The sequence below is a fragment of the Rutidosis leptorrhynchoides genome, chromosome 5 (genome assembly GCF_046630445.1).
Source record: "Rutidosis leptorrhynchoides isolate AG116_Rl617_1_P2 chromosome 5, CSIRO_AGI_Rlap_v1, whole genome shotgun sequence".
NCBI lineage: Eukaryota > Viridiplantae > Streptophyta > Magnoliopsida > Asterales > Asteraceae > Rutidosis > Rutidosis leptorrhynchoides.
Window position 1 is genome coordinate 405,956,547 of NC_092337.1, and position 14,174 is coordinate 405,970,720.

The window sequence follows — 14,174 nt, forward strand, 5'->3', positions numbered from 1 at the left end:
TATGTACAGCCGCGAGTTATTGAGGTAGCTCCAGTTGGTAAGCTACTGGTCCGACACGATCTATAATCTTGAATGGTCCAATGTACCTTGGATTTAGTTTCCCCCGTTTACCAAATCGAACAACGCCTTTCCAAGGTGAAACCTTAAGCATGACCATTTCTCCAATTTCAAACTCTATATCTTTTCTTTTACTGTCCGCGTAGCTCTTTTGTCGACTCTGGGCGGTTTTCAATCGTTGTTGAATTTAGATGATTTTCTCGGTAGTTTCTTGTATTATCTCCGGACCCGTAATCTGTCTATCCCCCACTTTATTCCAACAAATTGGAGACCTGCACTTTCTACCATAAAGTGCCTCAAACGGCGCCATCTCAATACTAGAATGATAACTGTTGTTGTAGAAAAATTCTGCTAACGGTAGGTGTCGATCCCAACTGTTTTCGAAATCAATAACACATGCTTGTAGCATGTCTTCAAGCGTTTGTATCGTCCTTTCGCTCTGCCCATCAGTTTGTGGATGATAGGTGAAAGGACCCGTTCATATACATTATAAACGATTCACAATAGTTGATTACATTGCGAGGTATTTGACCTCTATATGATACATTTTACAAACATTACATTCGTTTTTAAAAGACAAACTTTCTTTACATCGAAAATTGACAGGCATGCATACCATTTCATAATATCCACTATCCAACTATAAATTGATTTAATAATAATCTTTGATGAACTCAATGACTCGAATGCAACGTTCTTCGAAATATGCTATGAAAGACTCCAAGTAATATCTTTAAAATGAGCAAATGCACAGCGGAAGATTTCTTTAACACCTGAGAATAAACATGCTTTAAAGTGTCAACCAAAAGGTTGGTGAGTTCATTAGTTTATCATAATCATTTATTTCCATCATTTTAATAGACCACAAGAATTTCATTTCCAGTTCTCATAAATATACGTCCCATGCATAGAGACAAAAATAATCATTCATATGGTGAACACCTGGTAACCGACATTAACTAGATACATATAAGAATATCCCCTATCATTCCGGGATCCTCCTTCGGACATGATATAAATTTCGAAGTACTAAAGCATCCGGTACTTTGGATGGGGTTTGTTAGGCCCAATAGATCTATCTTTAGAATTCGCGTCAATTAGGGTGTCTGTTCCCTAATTCTTAGATTACCAGACTTTAATAAAAAGGGGCATATTCGATTTCGATAATTCAACCATAGAATGTAGTTTCAATTACTTGTGTCTATTTCGTCAAACATTTATAAAAGCGCATGTATTCTCAGTCCCAAAAATAAAAAGGGTAAAAAGGCAAATGAAACTCACCATAATGTATTTCGTAGTAAAAATACATATAACGTCACTGAACAAGCGCAAGGTTGGCCTCGGATTCACGAACCTAAATTAATTATATATATTTATGTGTTGGTCAATATTTGTCTAACAAATTAGGTCAAGTCATAGTGTACCACAATCCTAATGCTCGAGACTAATATGCAAAAGTCAACAAAAGTAAATTTGACTCAAAATAATTTTCAAAAATCTATACATGATTAATATATAGTTTAAATATCGTCGTTTTATATTTTTAAATATTTTTAAAAGATTTATTAGAGTAAATAATATAATTTATTTATTAATAAATAAAATTTTATATTAAATTTATATAATAAAATATACTTTTATATATATTAAGTAATAAAATTTATAGGGTTAATTTAATATTATAATGATAATATGATAGGTATTATTAAAGTAAGTTATTACACGTAGTAAAATATGTTTGTATCACATATTTATTTGATAAAATAATATCTATAATGATAGTAAGTAAAAGTTGTATTATTTTGTAATAATAATTATTATTATAAAAATATCAATATTTATAATTACTAAGATGATATTATGATAAAACGATAATTCTAATTATGATAACTTTAATATTTACGATAATTTTTAATATTATCTTTAAAATAATAATTCTATTTAAAATAATAATAGTAATGATATTTTATAGTAACAATGACATTTCTATTAAAATGATAATTTTTGGTAAAATGATAGTTTTAATACTAACGATACTTTTAATAATAATAGTAATGATAAAAATAATAAGAACGATAATTTTATCTAAATCAATATCTTATAATATTTTAATTTCATCATGATACTCTTACTCGTTATTTCCTAATCGTTTCGTTTAATAGCTTTTAATCGTCTTTTATATCGTGTTCATAATAATGATAATAATAGTAATCAAAATAATTAGGTGTTACAAATATTTGTTTTAATTACACTAATATTAATAATGATAGTTACTATAACATTATTAACGATAATACTAATAATTATCTTAATGATAATATAGTAATAATAATAATAACAATAACAATAACCATTTTTAAATAATGATATACTCCCTCCGTCCCGGATTAATTGTCCAGTATTCCTTTTTGGGACGTCCCAGATTAATTGTCCACTTCCAAATATGGAAAGTAATTTTGATAAAGTTTACAATATTATCTCTAATGAATTAATTAAATTACAAAGGTGAGAGAGATTTCTAATTAATTAGTTGAGGGTAAAACAGTAAAGTAAGAAAAAGGTACATAAAAAGTACAGTGTGATAATGACATTTCTTAAACTGTGTGTTTTTTGTTTGGGGACAATTAATCGGGGACGGAGGGAGTATATATATTAATAATGATAATAATACTAATAATAATAATAATAATAATAATAATAATAATAATAATAATAATTGGATAATAATAATAATACTAATTATAACTTTAACGATAATAACGATAGTAATAATAAAAAAAAATAATTTTTAATGATAAATCCCTTTTATTGATAAAGATAATAATAATGATAATAATAAGATAAAACTAGAACGACGATAAAAACGACGATAATAATAATAATCATTTTTAATAAAAATATAGAAAATTCAATTGATTATAACTTCTAATCCGTTCATCGAAACCATTCGATATCTAAAGGAAAAGTTCTTAATTTTTCGCTAGCTTTCCAAGGACATGCATATCTTATACCTTATCTCAACCGCAAGTGTAACTAATTCAAGATTCAACCTAACCTGTCTAAGGGCAATATCAAAAGTACAAGCATGCATAATCCTAAATACTCGAGCACTAGTCAGGGATACACTATTAGTATATAAAAGTTAAATTATGAGTACTCACGTATTAATATTGAGATTCAATATTGCAGGAAAGGTACGTAGACGCAACGGAAATGATAAACACTATATTGACCTCACGAGCATACCCATGAACCATACTCAATCACCTCCATAGTTATAACCTATAATTTCCTTAATCCTATCCTACTCGAAAAACAATTTCGAAATCACTCAGACAGCACTCCGTCGTAATATTTTATGTATACTAATAATATCTTGAAATAATAAGGAGTAAATATATATATGTAAATCGATTGAGAGAGTTTAGAGAAAAATATTTTCAAGTTTCTATGAAATAATGAAACCTATTGAATTCTATTTATAATAGATTTTTGAATTATTAAAGTGAATTATTAAAGTATGAATTATTAAAGTGAATTATTAAAGTATGAATTATTAAAGTGAATTATTAAAGTATGAATTATTAAAGTGAATTATTAAAGTATGAATTATTAAAGTGAATTATTAAAGTATGAATTATTAAAGTGAATTATTAAAGTTAAAGTAAAGTAAAAATAAAGTTTAAGTATAGTAAAACTATAAAACTATGTACGTATAATACGCGTATAAATATATATAATATTAATTTAAATCGTTATATATATTTAATAAAATAAAATATAAATATCGTTATCTTTATCATACTAGTTAAGTAATGAGTTGTCAAAAGTGGTTCTAGATATTTATAAAAGTTATATACATTTTAATAATAAAGTTCTTTTTAAACTGAAAACGTTTTTGTACGTTTGAAACTAAATAGATCAATCGAGTCTTTATGAGATTAAATCTTCCACTATCCTTTGTCTAGTTCTCAATGATTGACAATTTGATCTTATTTATAAATCACTTTACCATTTTTCGAATATTGTTAAAATGGAAAGATTTATCAAATCAACGTGGGCCTTTCAACAGAGACTTGTAATCATAATTCAATATATCTGATAATTCAATCATTTGATCTTATCTTCTAATTCCATTGATAAATATTTTGAAACAGATACAATCATATAAAGTATTTAATCTAATATTTTGTTTACGTTTCAAGTTATAATATATATACACATATACATATATAATCATATTCGTTTAATGGTTCGTGAATCGTTGGAACTTGGTCGAGGATGAATGAATGTATGAACATAGTTTAAAATTCTTGAAATTTAACTTAACAAATATTGCTTATCGTGTCGGAAACATATAAAGATTAAAGTTTAAATTTGGTTGGAAATTTCCGGGTTATCACAGTACCTACCCGTTAAAGAAATTTCGTCCCGAAATTTGAGTGGAAAGGTTGTGAATGATAATAAGTATGTTTTCATGATGCATACGGGCTAAAAATTAGAGTTTTATCATCAGCGAATAATTTGGATAAACAATCCATTTATATGAAGAGTACGAATGAAGCTAACATAGAAGAGTGAAATGAGTAAGTGTAGATTCATCTTATCATTTGACGTAGATATGATTGATTCCCAGATTTCAAGGGATTTGAAGAAAATCTTCTTAATAAGATTTGACTCTCCGGTAATCAAGGGAATTAGGATCCGCTTTAAATGCGATCGTCCATTTTAATTGTTTTGTCGGAGATTTTCTTATAAATTCACCTCCTTCGTTTCCTTACAAATCACACCTTCTGTTGATGCATTTTATGCAAGTCCCTAGACATCTACCCACATCCATTGCAGGTACAACAGTTTACAGGCCACCATGATTGCTCGTTATTATCCTATCCGTGTTTGTATGTGGTTACAGGAACTGCAGGAACGAGATTTAGATGTTTGACTATGTTAGACTTAGTCAGACGTACGAGTGTAGCCTCACTAGTACAGCTGACAGGCTCATACGCACGGTTGATGCTGAGCTAAGTCACAATTACAACCTAAATGAGAAGACACGAGTGAGTGATCACCCGTACGGCTGATGAAGCCAACTCGTACGTGTGATGAATGAATCGTATGGGTGAGTCAACAGCAGGGGTATATAAAGTCTTATGTTCTTCATTTTAGGTTAAGCCTCTCATTTGTTACACACACTCAGATCTAGTGAGCTCCTCCGATTCTCTCTCAGTCCAAATCACCCATGTGGTGAATAATAGCTCTAGGTGTTGATCTAATCACCCTTGATTTAGTTGTGGTTTAACTAAATTAATCAAAAAAAAACTTAACATATTCACTAGAGGGTTTGATTCACTTATTCCGCCATTGTGTGAGTTAAATCTATTGATTTCTAAGTTCCTAGTCATGTTTCATCACCTTCTATTCTTTCCCCCTCAACTCATATTTTAAAGTATTTATCAATATGCTCCATCCAGTTTTGATTCTCGATATACTTCTAACTTTCATATCGGTCATTCTTCTTTTTCATCTACCGCCGGAAGAATCTATTTACTTCTACTATACTCTTGGGTTTATAGTGTTTCTAGTTCTCCCGTGTCTTTATATTGCTATATGCATCGATATATATGGTTTATAATTTCTGGTTTGTCGTTGGGCTTTATATGTTCCCTTATATTTCAAAGTCTCTGCTTCTATCTTCTATAATCATTATCATTCACAGTTAATGCTCTCTTTTATTTGCTGCAATTTATACCCCAATTTCTATTTCGGAGTTTTGTCCTTTCGTTTCTTCTTCTTGCGATTAAGCACCGCTTGTAATGGTCCAGAATTCACATATATGAATTTCGGAATGAACATTGTTAATGTTCTAGGAAGGAAATTGTGATGGCACGATCTTGACTTTTCAAATTACTAAAATACCTTGGAAAAGGCCGAATCATCAAGAAGTATTTTCTTGATATTTTAGAGGTTAAATAGAATACAAGAGTCGTATAACATGGCACATGATGATGTTATGATCTGTGAATCATCACATTCAATTTAGAAACTCAGCATGACTTACTGTAATATAATCACATTGATCAAGTGTCATTATATTATACTAATTCATGCTTCAGTTCCCAACACTACTTCAAAATATTCCTATTTTAAACTTGAATGTTTCAGAATTTAGAAACTAAAATAGTTTCTTTTATGATGTAATACAGATAGCGCGAAGAGGTAAATGATTTCAAATAAGAAAAATTAAGAAAATATCTTCAGAAATATGGAGGATATTTATAATGAAAGATATGATGATATTTTAGAATTTCTAATATCAGAGGATGATGAAGAATATTGTCCGCAGGGGTTTAGAGTCAGGAGCAAGGTATTCGTTAATGACTTCAGCAGGTAATGAATCATTTGGATCCTTTGAAGTCAGGTTCAGTCTTTGTAATTTGTCCACAGCCTCCTTCCTACTTTGCTCAATCCGTTTTCTAGTTCCAAAACTTCTCTTTTTCTGCTCTTTGCCAGCACACTTCATCATTATCATCCAGCTTTTACCGTTTAAAGTCGTTTATAGTTTTTGCTGCTTCATCAGCATTTTTTCCATTTTCGGAGAATCAATTCGTAGTTCGGAGTGTTTTTCAGAAACTTCACATTCAAATTAAGTCCAGAAGATAGACGTTATATATACACATATAACTGTTGGCGTAGACATGCTGCGAGATTTCAAAATACTGATTGCTAATTCCCAATGATTCGTATGGCAATTCTCATTACAAGATGCGAATGAGTAAATGGTGGGGTTTCAATGAATAATTATAATGACTTTTTGGAGAGGCTAAAGTCAAAGGGTAATGAAGTTGTTGGTACATCTGCTAATAATGTGGTGGAATGTAAAAGGTTCCCTGGTAACGATGGTGTATATCTCAAGGTTATAATAAGGTTAGTCTGACTGAAAATTCGAAGTTGACTTGCTGGAGCTGTGACAAAACTGGCTACTTTGAATAGGAGTCGCAAAGTTATTTTTGCTAATAAATGCCAAAGAATCTGACGCGGATACGTTGTTTAAACTTTTACTTTGGTTTCAAGAGTTTTTCGGGTACATAATTGTGGGTAACATGTGGTTGGATCATCATCTCGATTGCTCATCATTCGAAGTGTCTTCAGAAATTTTCGAAGGGTTTGAACACAGATTGTAATCGTTAACATACATTTGATATTCTAACACAGTTTTGAAGTCAAAATATAGCTTGTGAAAGATGTAAGGATCAAAGAGTGATGATTTTGGTCATATCTCAAGTTGAATTTTGAGATTTCAAAATCAGAATATGTAATTAAATTTTGAACGAGTATGGTTGTTTTGATTTCTATAAAAGAATGTATATTGTTGTGAAAGTAGGGAGTATAATGGATGATTTGCTGAATCAGATTCGAAGAATGTAACATATTAATTGTGAATTTATATATCTCTCGGGTATTACCTACCCGTTAAAAAAATTTCACAATTAATATTTTGTACAAAAGAATTTTATTACAGTCTTTATGAAAATATATATATGTATAATTTCTTCAGATGTAACATAGATTTAATGAGTTAATGTTAAATTAAACTCATTTGATTTACGGTTGAAACTAGAATTGAATATTCCCTAAAGGCTTTAAAAAGTACATAACTTTTACTCAGTATTTCTTTAATGACATTGAAATTATGAATCAATACTTCGTTATTTGTTGATGTATGATGTTCGGTTCGTGGAATTCTTGTAAATTTCTCAAAGTACGAATGATGTTATCTGAAAAGTTTCGGGTACATCGATGATGAAAGTGTAAAATCAAATATATACTTGATTTATTATGAATTGGAATTTGTTGAATTGCGACAGAGATTGTAGTTAACGCTGGTTAAGTTGCGGCTGAAGGACGTACATTATTGCATATTTGTAATATGAATTAACCGAGTAGTTAAGATTCACACACAATAGCTTAGCACGGAAAGATTTATTTCAATATATATATATATATATATATATATATATATATATATATATATATATATATATATATATATATATATATATATACATATAATTTCTTCAGAGGGAATGAGTTAATTCTTCATAACTCGTTGATACAATATACACGTTATTGATTCGTAATGATGTCCACAGTGATTCTTAAACTGACGGAGTTTGTAATGTTATTGGTGTTGTTGATTCGGATGTTGACTGTACTGACGATGCTGGTAAAGCTGACGGTACTGTTGATGTTGTTGGTAAAGCAAGTTTAGCTTGTTAATCACACACCATTTTTATCAGGGTTTCTACTCTTCCTTCTATCATTTTGGTTCGCTTAACTGATTTATGGTTAGGGCTAGATTAGATAATCTCTAAGACTTTAGAGATTACATAATCGCCGCAGAATGTTTCTCCAATGAAGTTATGAATTAATACTTCGTCAGTTATTGTTGTTGGTACTCCTTGGTATCTATGGTGCGTATGACGTTGATGCTCGTGGGACAGATTGTGAAGTTAAGGTTTACGACGCGGTTGTGGTTGGAGGTGGTAATGGTACTGTTGGCGTTGATGATGGTGGTACTGGTTATGCTGCTGATGCTGCTTCTGGTGTTTATAATCTCTGCACCATATTCTCCAAAGCCACTACCCGAGCGCGAAGCTCGTTGACTTCTTCTATTACACCGGGGTGATTGTCGGTTCGGACGAGCGGATAAATAAAATCTAAAATTTGATGTAATATATAATCGTGACGAGATACTCTAGAAATGAGCGAGAAAATGGTGTTTCGGACAGGTTCGCCGGTGAGTGCTTCAGGTTCTTCGTCAAGAGGGCAATGTGGTGGATGGAAGGGATCACCTTCTTCTTGTCTCCAATGATTGAGGAGGCTACGAACCCATCCCCAATTCATCCAGAATAGGTGATGACTGATTGGTTGATCTATTCCGGTCACACTGCTTTCGGAGCTTGAATGGGATTCCATTTCAGAATCTGAGTGACTTGAACTGATGACGAATTCCATTTCGTACGATTGGATAAAGGATTTTTTTTTCCGATATGAAATGATTTTGGCTAACGAATGGTATTCTAATTACATAGAATATATATATATATATATATATATATATATATATATATATATATATATATATATATATATATATATATATAGATCAAAAGATTTCGTAGATTACGGAGGACTTTGCGGGATATGTTAGGCAAAGTTTAAAGTAACAGATACGATAAGATATGATTTAGCATATATGCTAAGATATGAATTTTTGTCTATACACTATTCATGCAATCAATGCAGCAAGACGTATCTTAGACTAAAAATGATAAGCAGGTAATTTCTTGAGGATGATAAGTAGTTAATTTTTGACACAAAATGATAAGCAAAACTTTTGACATGCAGACACGGTCGAAGTCCAGACTCACTAATGCATCCTATTGACTTATCAGTTAGACACACTAATGCAGACCTGGTTCGCTAAGACCACCGCTCTGATACCAACTGAAAGGACCCGTTCATATACATTATAAACGATTCACAATAGTTGATTACATTGCGAGGTATTTGACCTCTATATGATACATTTTACAAACATTGCATTCGTTTTTAAAAGACAAACTTTCTTTACATCGAAAATTTACAGGCATGCATACCATTTCATAATATCCACTATCCAACTATAAATTGATTTAATAATAATCTTTGATGAACTCAATGACTCGAATGCAACGTTCTTCGAAATATGCTATGAAAGACTCCAAGTAATATCTTTAAAATGAGCAAATGCACAGCGGAAGATTTCTTTAACACCTGAGAATAAACATGCTTTAAAGTGTCAACCAAAAGGTTGGTGAGTTCATTAGTTTATCATAATCATTTATTTCCATCATTTTAATAGACCACAAGAATTTCATTTCCAGTTCTCATAAATATACGTCCCATGCATAGAGACAAAAATAATCATTCATATGGTGAACACCTGGTAACCGACATTAACTAGATACATATAAGAATATCCCCTATCATTCCGGGATCCTCCTTCGGACATGATATAAATTTCGAAGTACTAAAGCATCCGGTACTTTGGATGGGGTTTGTTAGGCCCAATAGATCTATCTTTAGAATTCGCGTCAATTAGGGTGTCTGTTCCCTAATTCTTAGATTACCAGACTTTAATAAAAAGGGGCATATTCGATTTCGATAATTCAACCATAGAATGTAGTTTCAATTACTTGTGTCTATTTCGTCAAACATTTATAAAAGCGCATGTATTCTCAGTCCCAAAAATAAAAAGGGTAAAAAGGCAAATGAAACTCACCATACTGTATTTCGTAGTAAAAATACATATAACGTCACTGAACAAGCGCAAGGTTGGCCTCGGATTCACGAACCTAAATTAATTATATATATTTATGTGTTGGTCAATATTTGTCTAACAAATTAGGTCAAGTCATAGTGTACCACAATCCTAATGCTCGAGACTAATATGCAAAAGTCAACAAAAGTAAATTTGACTCAAAATAATTTTCAAAAATCTATACATGATTAATATATAGTTTAAATATCGTCGTTTTATATTTTTAAATATTTTTAAAAGATTTATTAGAGTAAATAATATAATTTATTTATTAATAAATAAAATTTTATATTAAATTTATATAATAAAATATACTTTTATATATATTAAGTAATAAAATTTATAGGGTTAATTTAATATCATAAAGATAATATGATAGGTATTATTAAAGTAAGTTATTACACGTAGTAAAATATGTTTGTATCACATATTTATTTGATAAAATAATATCTATAATGATAGTAAGTAAAAGTTGTATTATTTTGTAATAATAATTATTATTATAAAAATATCAATATTTATAATTACTAAGATAACATTATGATAAAACGATAATTCTAATTATGATAACTTTAATATTTACGATAATTTTTAATATTATCTTTAAAATAATAATTCTATTTAAAATAATAATAGTAATGATATTTTATAGTAACAATGACATTTCTATTAAAATGATAATTTTTGTTAAAATGATAGTTTTAATACTAACGATAATATTTTAATTTCATCATGATACTCTTACTCGTTATTTCCTAATCGTTTCGTTTAATAGCTTTTAATCATCTTTTATATCGTGTTCATAGTAATGATAATAATAGTAATCAAAATAATTAGGTGTTACAAATATTTGTTTTAATTACACTAATATTAATAATGATAGTTACTATAACATTATTAATTATAATACTAATAATTATCTTAATGATAATATAGTAATAATAATAATAACAATAACAATAACCATTTTTAAATAATGATATATATATATTAATAATGATAATAATACTAATAATAATAATAATAATAATAATAATAATAATAATAATAATAATAATAATAATAATAATAATTGGATAATAATAATAATACTAATTATAACTTTAACGATAATAACGATAGTAATAATAAAAAAAATAATTTTTAATGATAAATCCCTTTTATTGATAAAGATAATAATAATGATAATAATAAGATAAAACTAGAACGACGATAAAAACGACGATAATAATAATCATTTTTAATAAAAATATAGAAAATTCAATTGATTATAACTTCTAATCCGTTCATTGAAACCATTCGATATCTAAAGGAAAAGTTCTTAATTTTTCGCTAGCTTTCCAAGGACATGCATATCTTATACCTTATCTCAACCGCAAGTGTAACTAATTCAAGATTCAACCTAACCTGTCTAAGGGCAATATCAAAAGTACAAGCATGCATAATCCTAAATACTCGAGCACTAGTCAGGGATACACTATTAGTATGTAAAAGTTAAATTATGAGTACTCACGTATCAATATTGAGATTCAATATTGCAGGAAAGGTACGTAGACGCAACGGAAATGATAAACACTATATTGACCTCACGAGCATACCCATGAACCATACTCAATCACCTCCATAGTTATAACCCATAATTTCCTTAATCCTATCCTACTCGAAAAACAATTTCGAAATCACTCAGACAGCACTCCGTCGTAATATTTTATGTATACTAATAATATCTTGAAATAATAAGGAGTAAATATATATATGTAAATCGATTGAGAGAGTTTAGAGAAAAATATTTTCAAGTTTCTATGAAATAATGAAACCTATTGAATTCTATTTATAATAGATTTTTGAATTATTAAAGTGAATTATTAAAGTATGAATTATTAAAGTGAATTATTAAAGTATGAATTATTAAAGTGAATTATTAAAGTATGAATTATTAAAGTGAATTATTAAAGTATGAATTATTAAAGTGAATTATTAAAGTTAAAGTAAAGTAAAAATAAAGTTTAAGTATAGTAAAACTATAAAACTATGTACGTATAATACGCGTATAAATATATATAATATTAATTTAAATCGTTATATATATTTAATAAAATAAAATATAAATATCGTTATCTTTATCATACTAGTTAAGTAATGAGTTGTCAAAAGTGGTTCTAGATATTTATAAAAGTTATATACATTTTAATAATAAAGTTTTTTTTAAACTGAAAACGTTTTTGTACGTTTGAAACTAAATAGATCAATCGAGTCTTTATGAGATTCAATCTTCCACTATCCTTTGTCTAGTTCTCAATGATTGACAGTTTGATCTTATTTATAAATCACTTTACCATTTTCCGAATATTGTTAAAATGGAAAGATTTATCAAATCAACGTGGGCCTTTCAACAGAGACTTGTAATCATAATTCAATATATCTGATAATTCAATCATTTGATCTTATCTTCTAATTCCATTGATAAATATTTTGAAACAGATACAATCATATAAAGTATTTAATCTAATATTTTGTTTACGTATCAAGTTATAATATATATACACATATACATATATAATCATATTCGTTTAATGGTTCGTGAATCGTTGGAACTTGGTCGAGGATGAATGAATGTATGAACATAGTTTAAAATTCTTGAAATTTAACTTAACAAATATTGCTTATCGTGTCGGAAACATATAAAGATTAAAGTTTAAATTTGGTTGGAAATTTTCGGGTTGTCACAATAGGCAGTACTCATGTCTAGTCGAGTCCCCAATGTTTGTTGCAACGTCAGCTAGAACCTTGAAACAAATCTACCATCCCTATCAGAGATAATAGAGATGGGTATTCCATGTCTGGAGACAACCTCCTTCAAATACAATTGCACCAACTTCTCCATTTTGTCATCTTCTCTCATTGGCAGGAAGTGTGCTGACTTGGTGAGACGATCAATTATTACCCAAATAGTATCATAACCACTTGCAGTCCTTGGCAATTTAGTAATGAAATCCATGGTAATGTTTTCCCATTTTCATTCCGGGATTTCAGGTTGTTGTAGTAGACCTGATGGTTTCTGATGTTCAGCTTTGACCTTAGAACACGTCAAACATTCTCCTACATATTTAGCAATATCGACTTTCATACCCAACCACCAAAAGTGTTTCTTGAGATCTTTATACATATTCCTCGCTCCGGGATGTATTGAATATCTGGTTTTATGTGCTTCCTTAAGTACCATTTCTCTCACATCTTCAAACCTTGGTACCCAAATTCTATCAGCCCTATATCGGGTTCCATCTTCCCGAATATTAAGATGTTTCTCTGATCCTTTGGGTATCTCATTCTTCAACATTCCTTCTTTTACAACCCCCTGTTGCACCTCCTTTATTTGAGTAGTAAGATTAGTACGAATAATTATATTCATAGTTTTTACCCGTATAGGTTCTCTGTCCTTTCTACTCAAAGCGTCAGCTACCACATTCGCCTTCCCCGGGTGGTATCGAATCTCAAAATCATAATCATTCAACAGTTCAATCCACTTGCGTTATCTCATATTCAATTGCTTCTGATTAAATATATGTTGGAGACTTTTTTGGTCGGTATATATAATACTTTTGACCCCATATAAATAATGCCTCCAAGTCTTTAATGCAAAAACAACAGCACCCAATTCCAAATCGTGAGTCGTATAATTTTGCTCGTGAATCTTCAATTGTCTAGACGCATAAGTAATCACCTTCGTTCGTTGCATTAATACACAACCGAGACC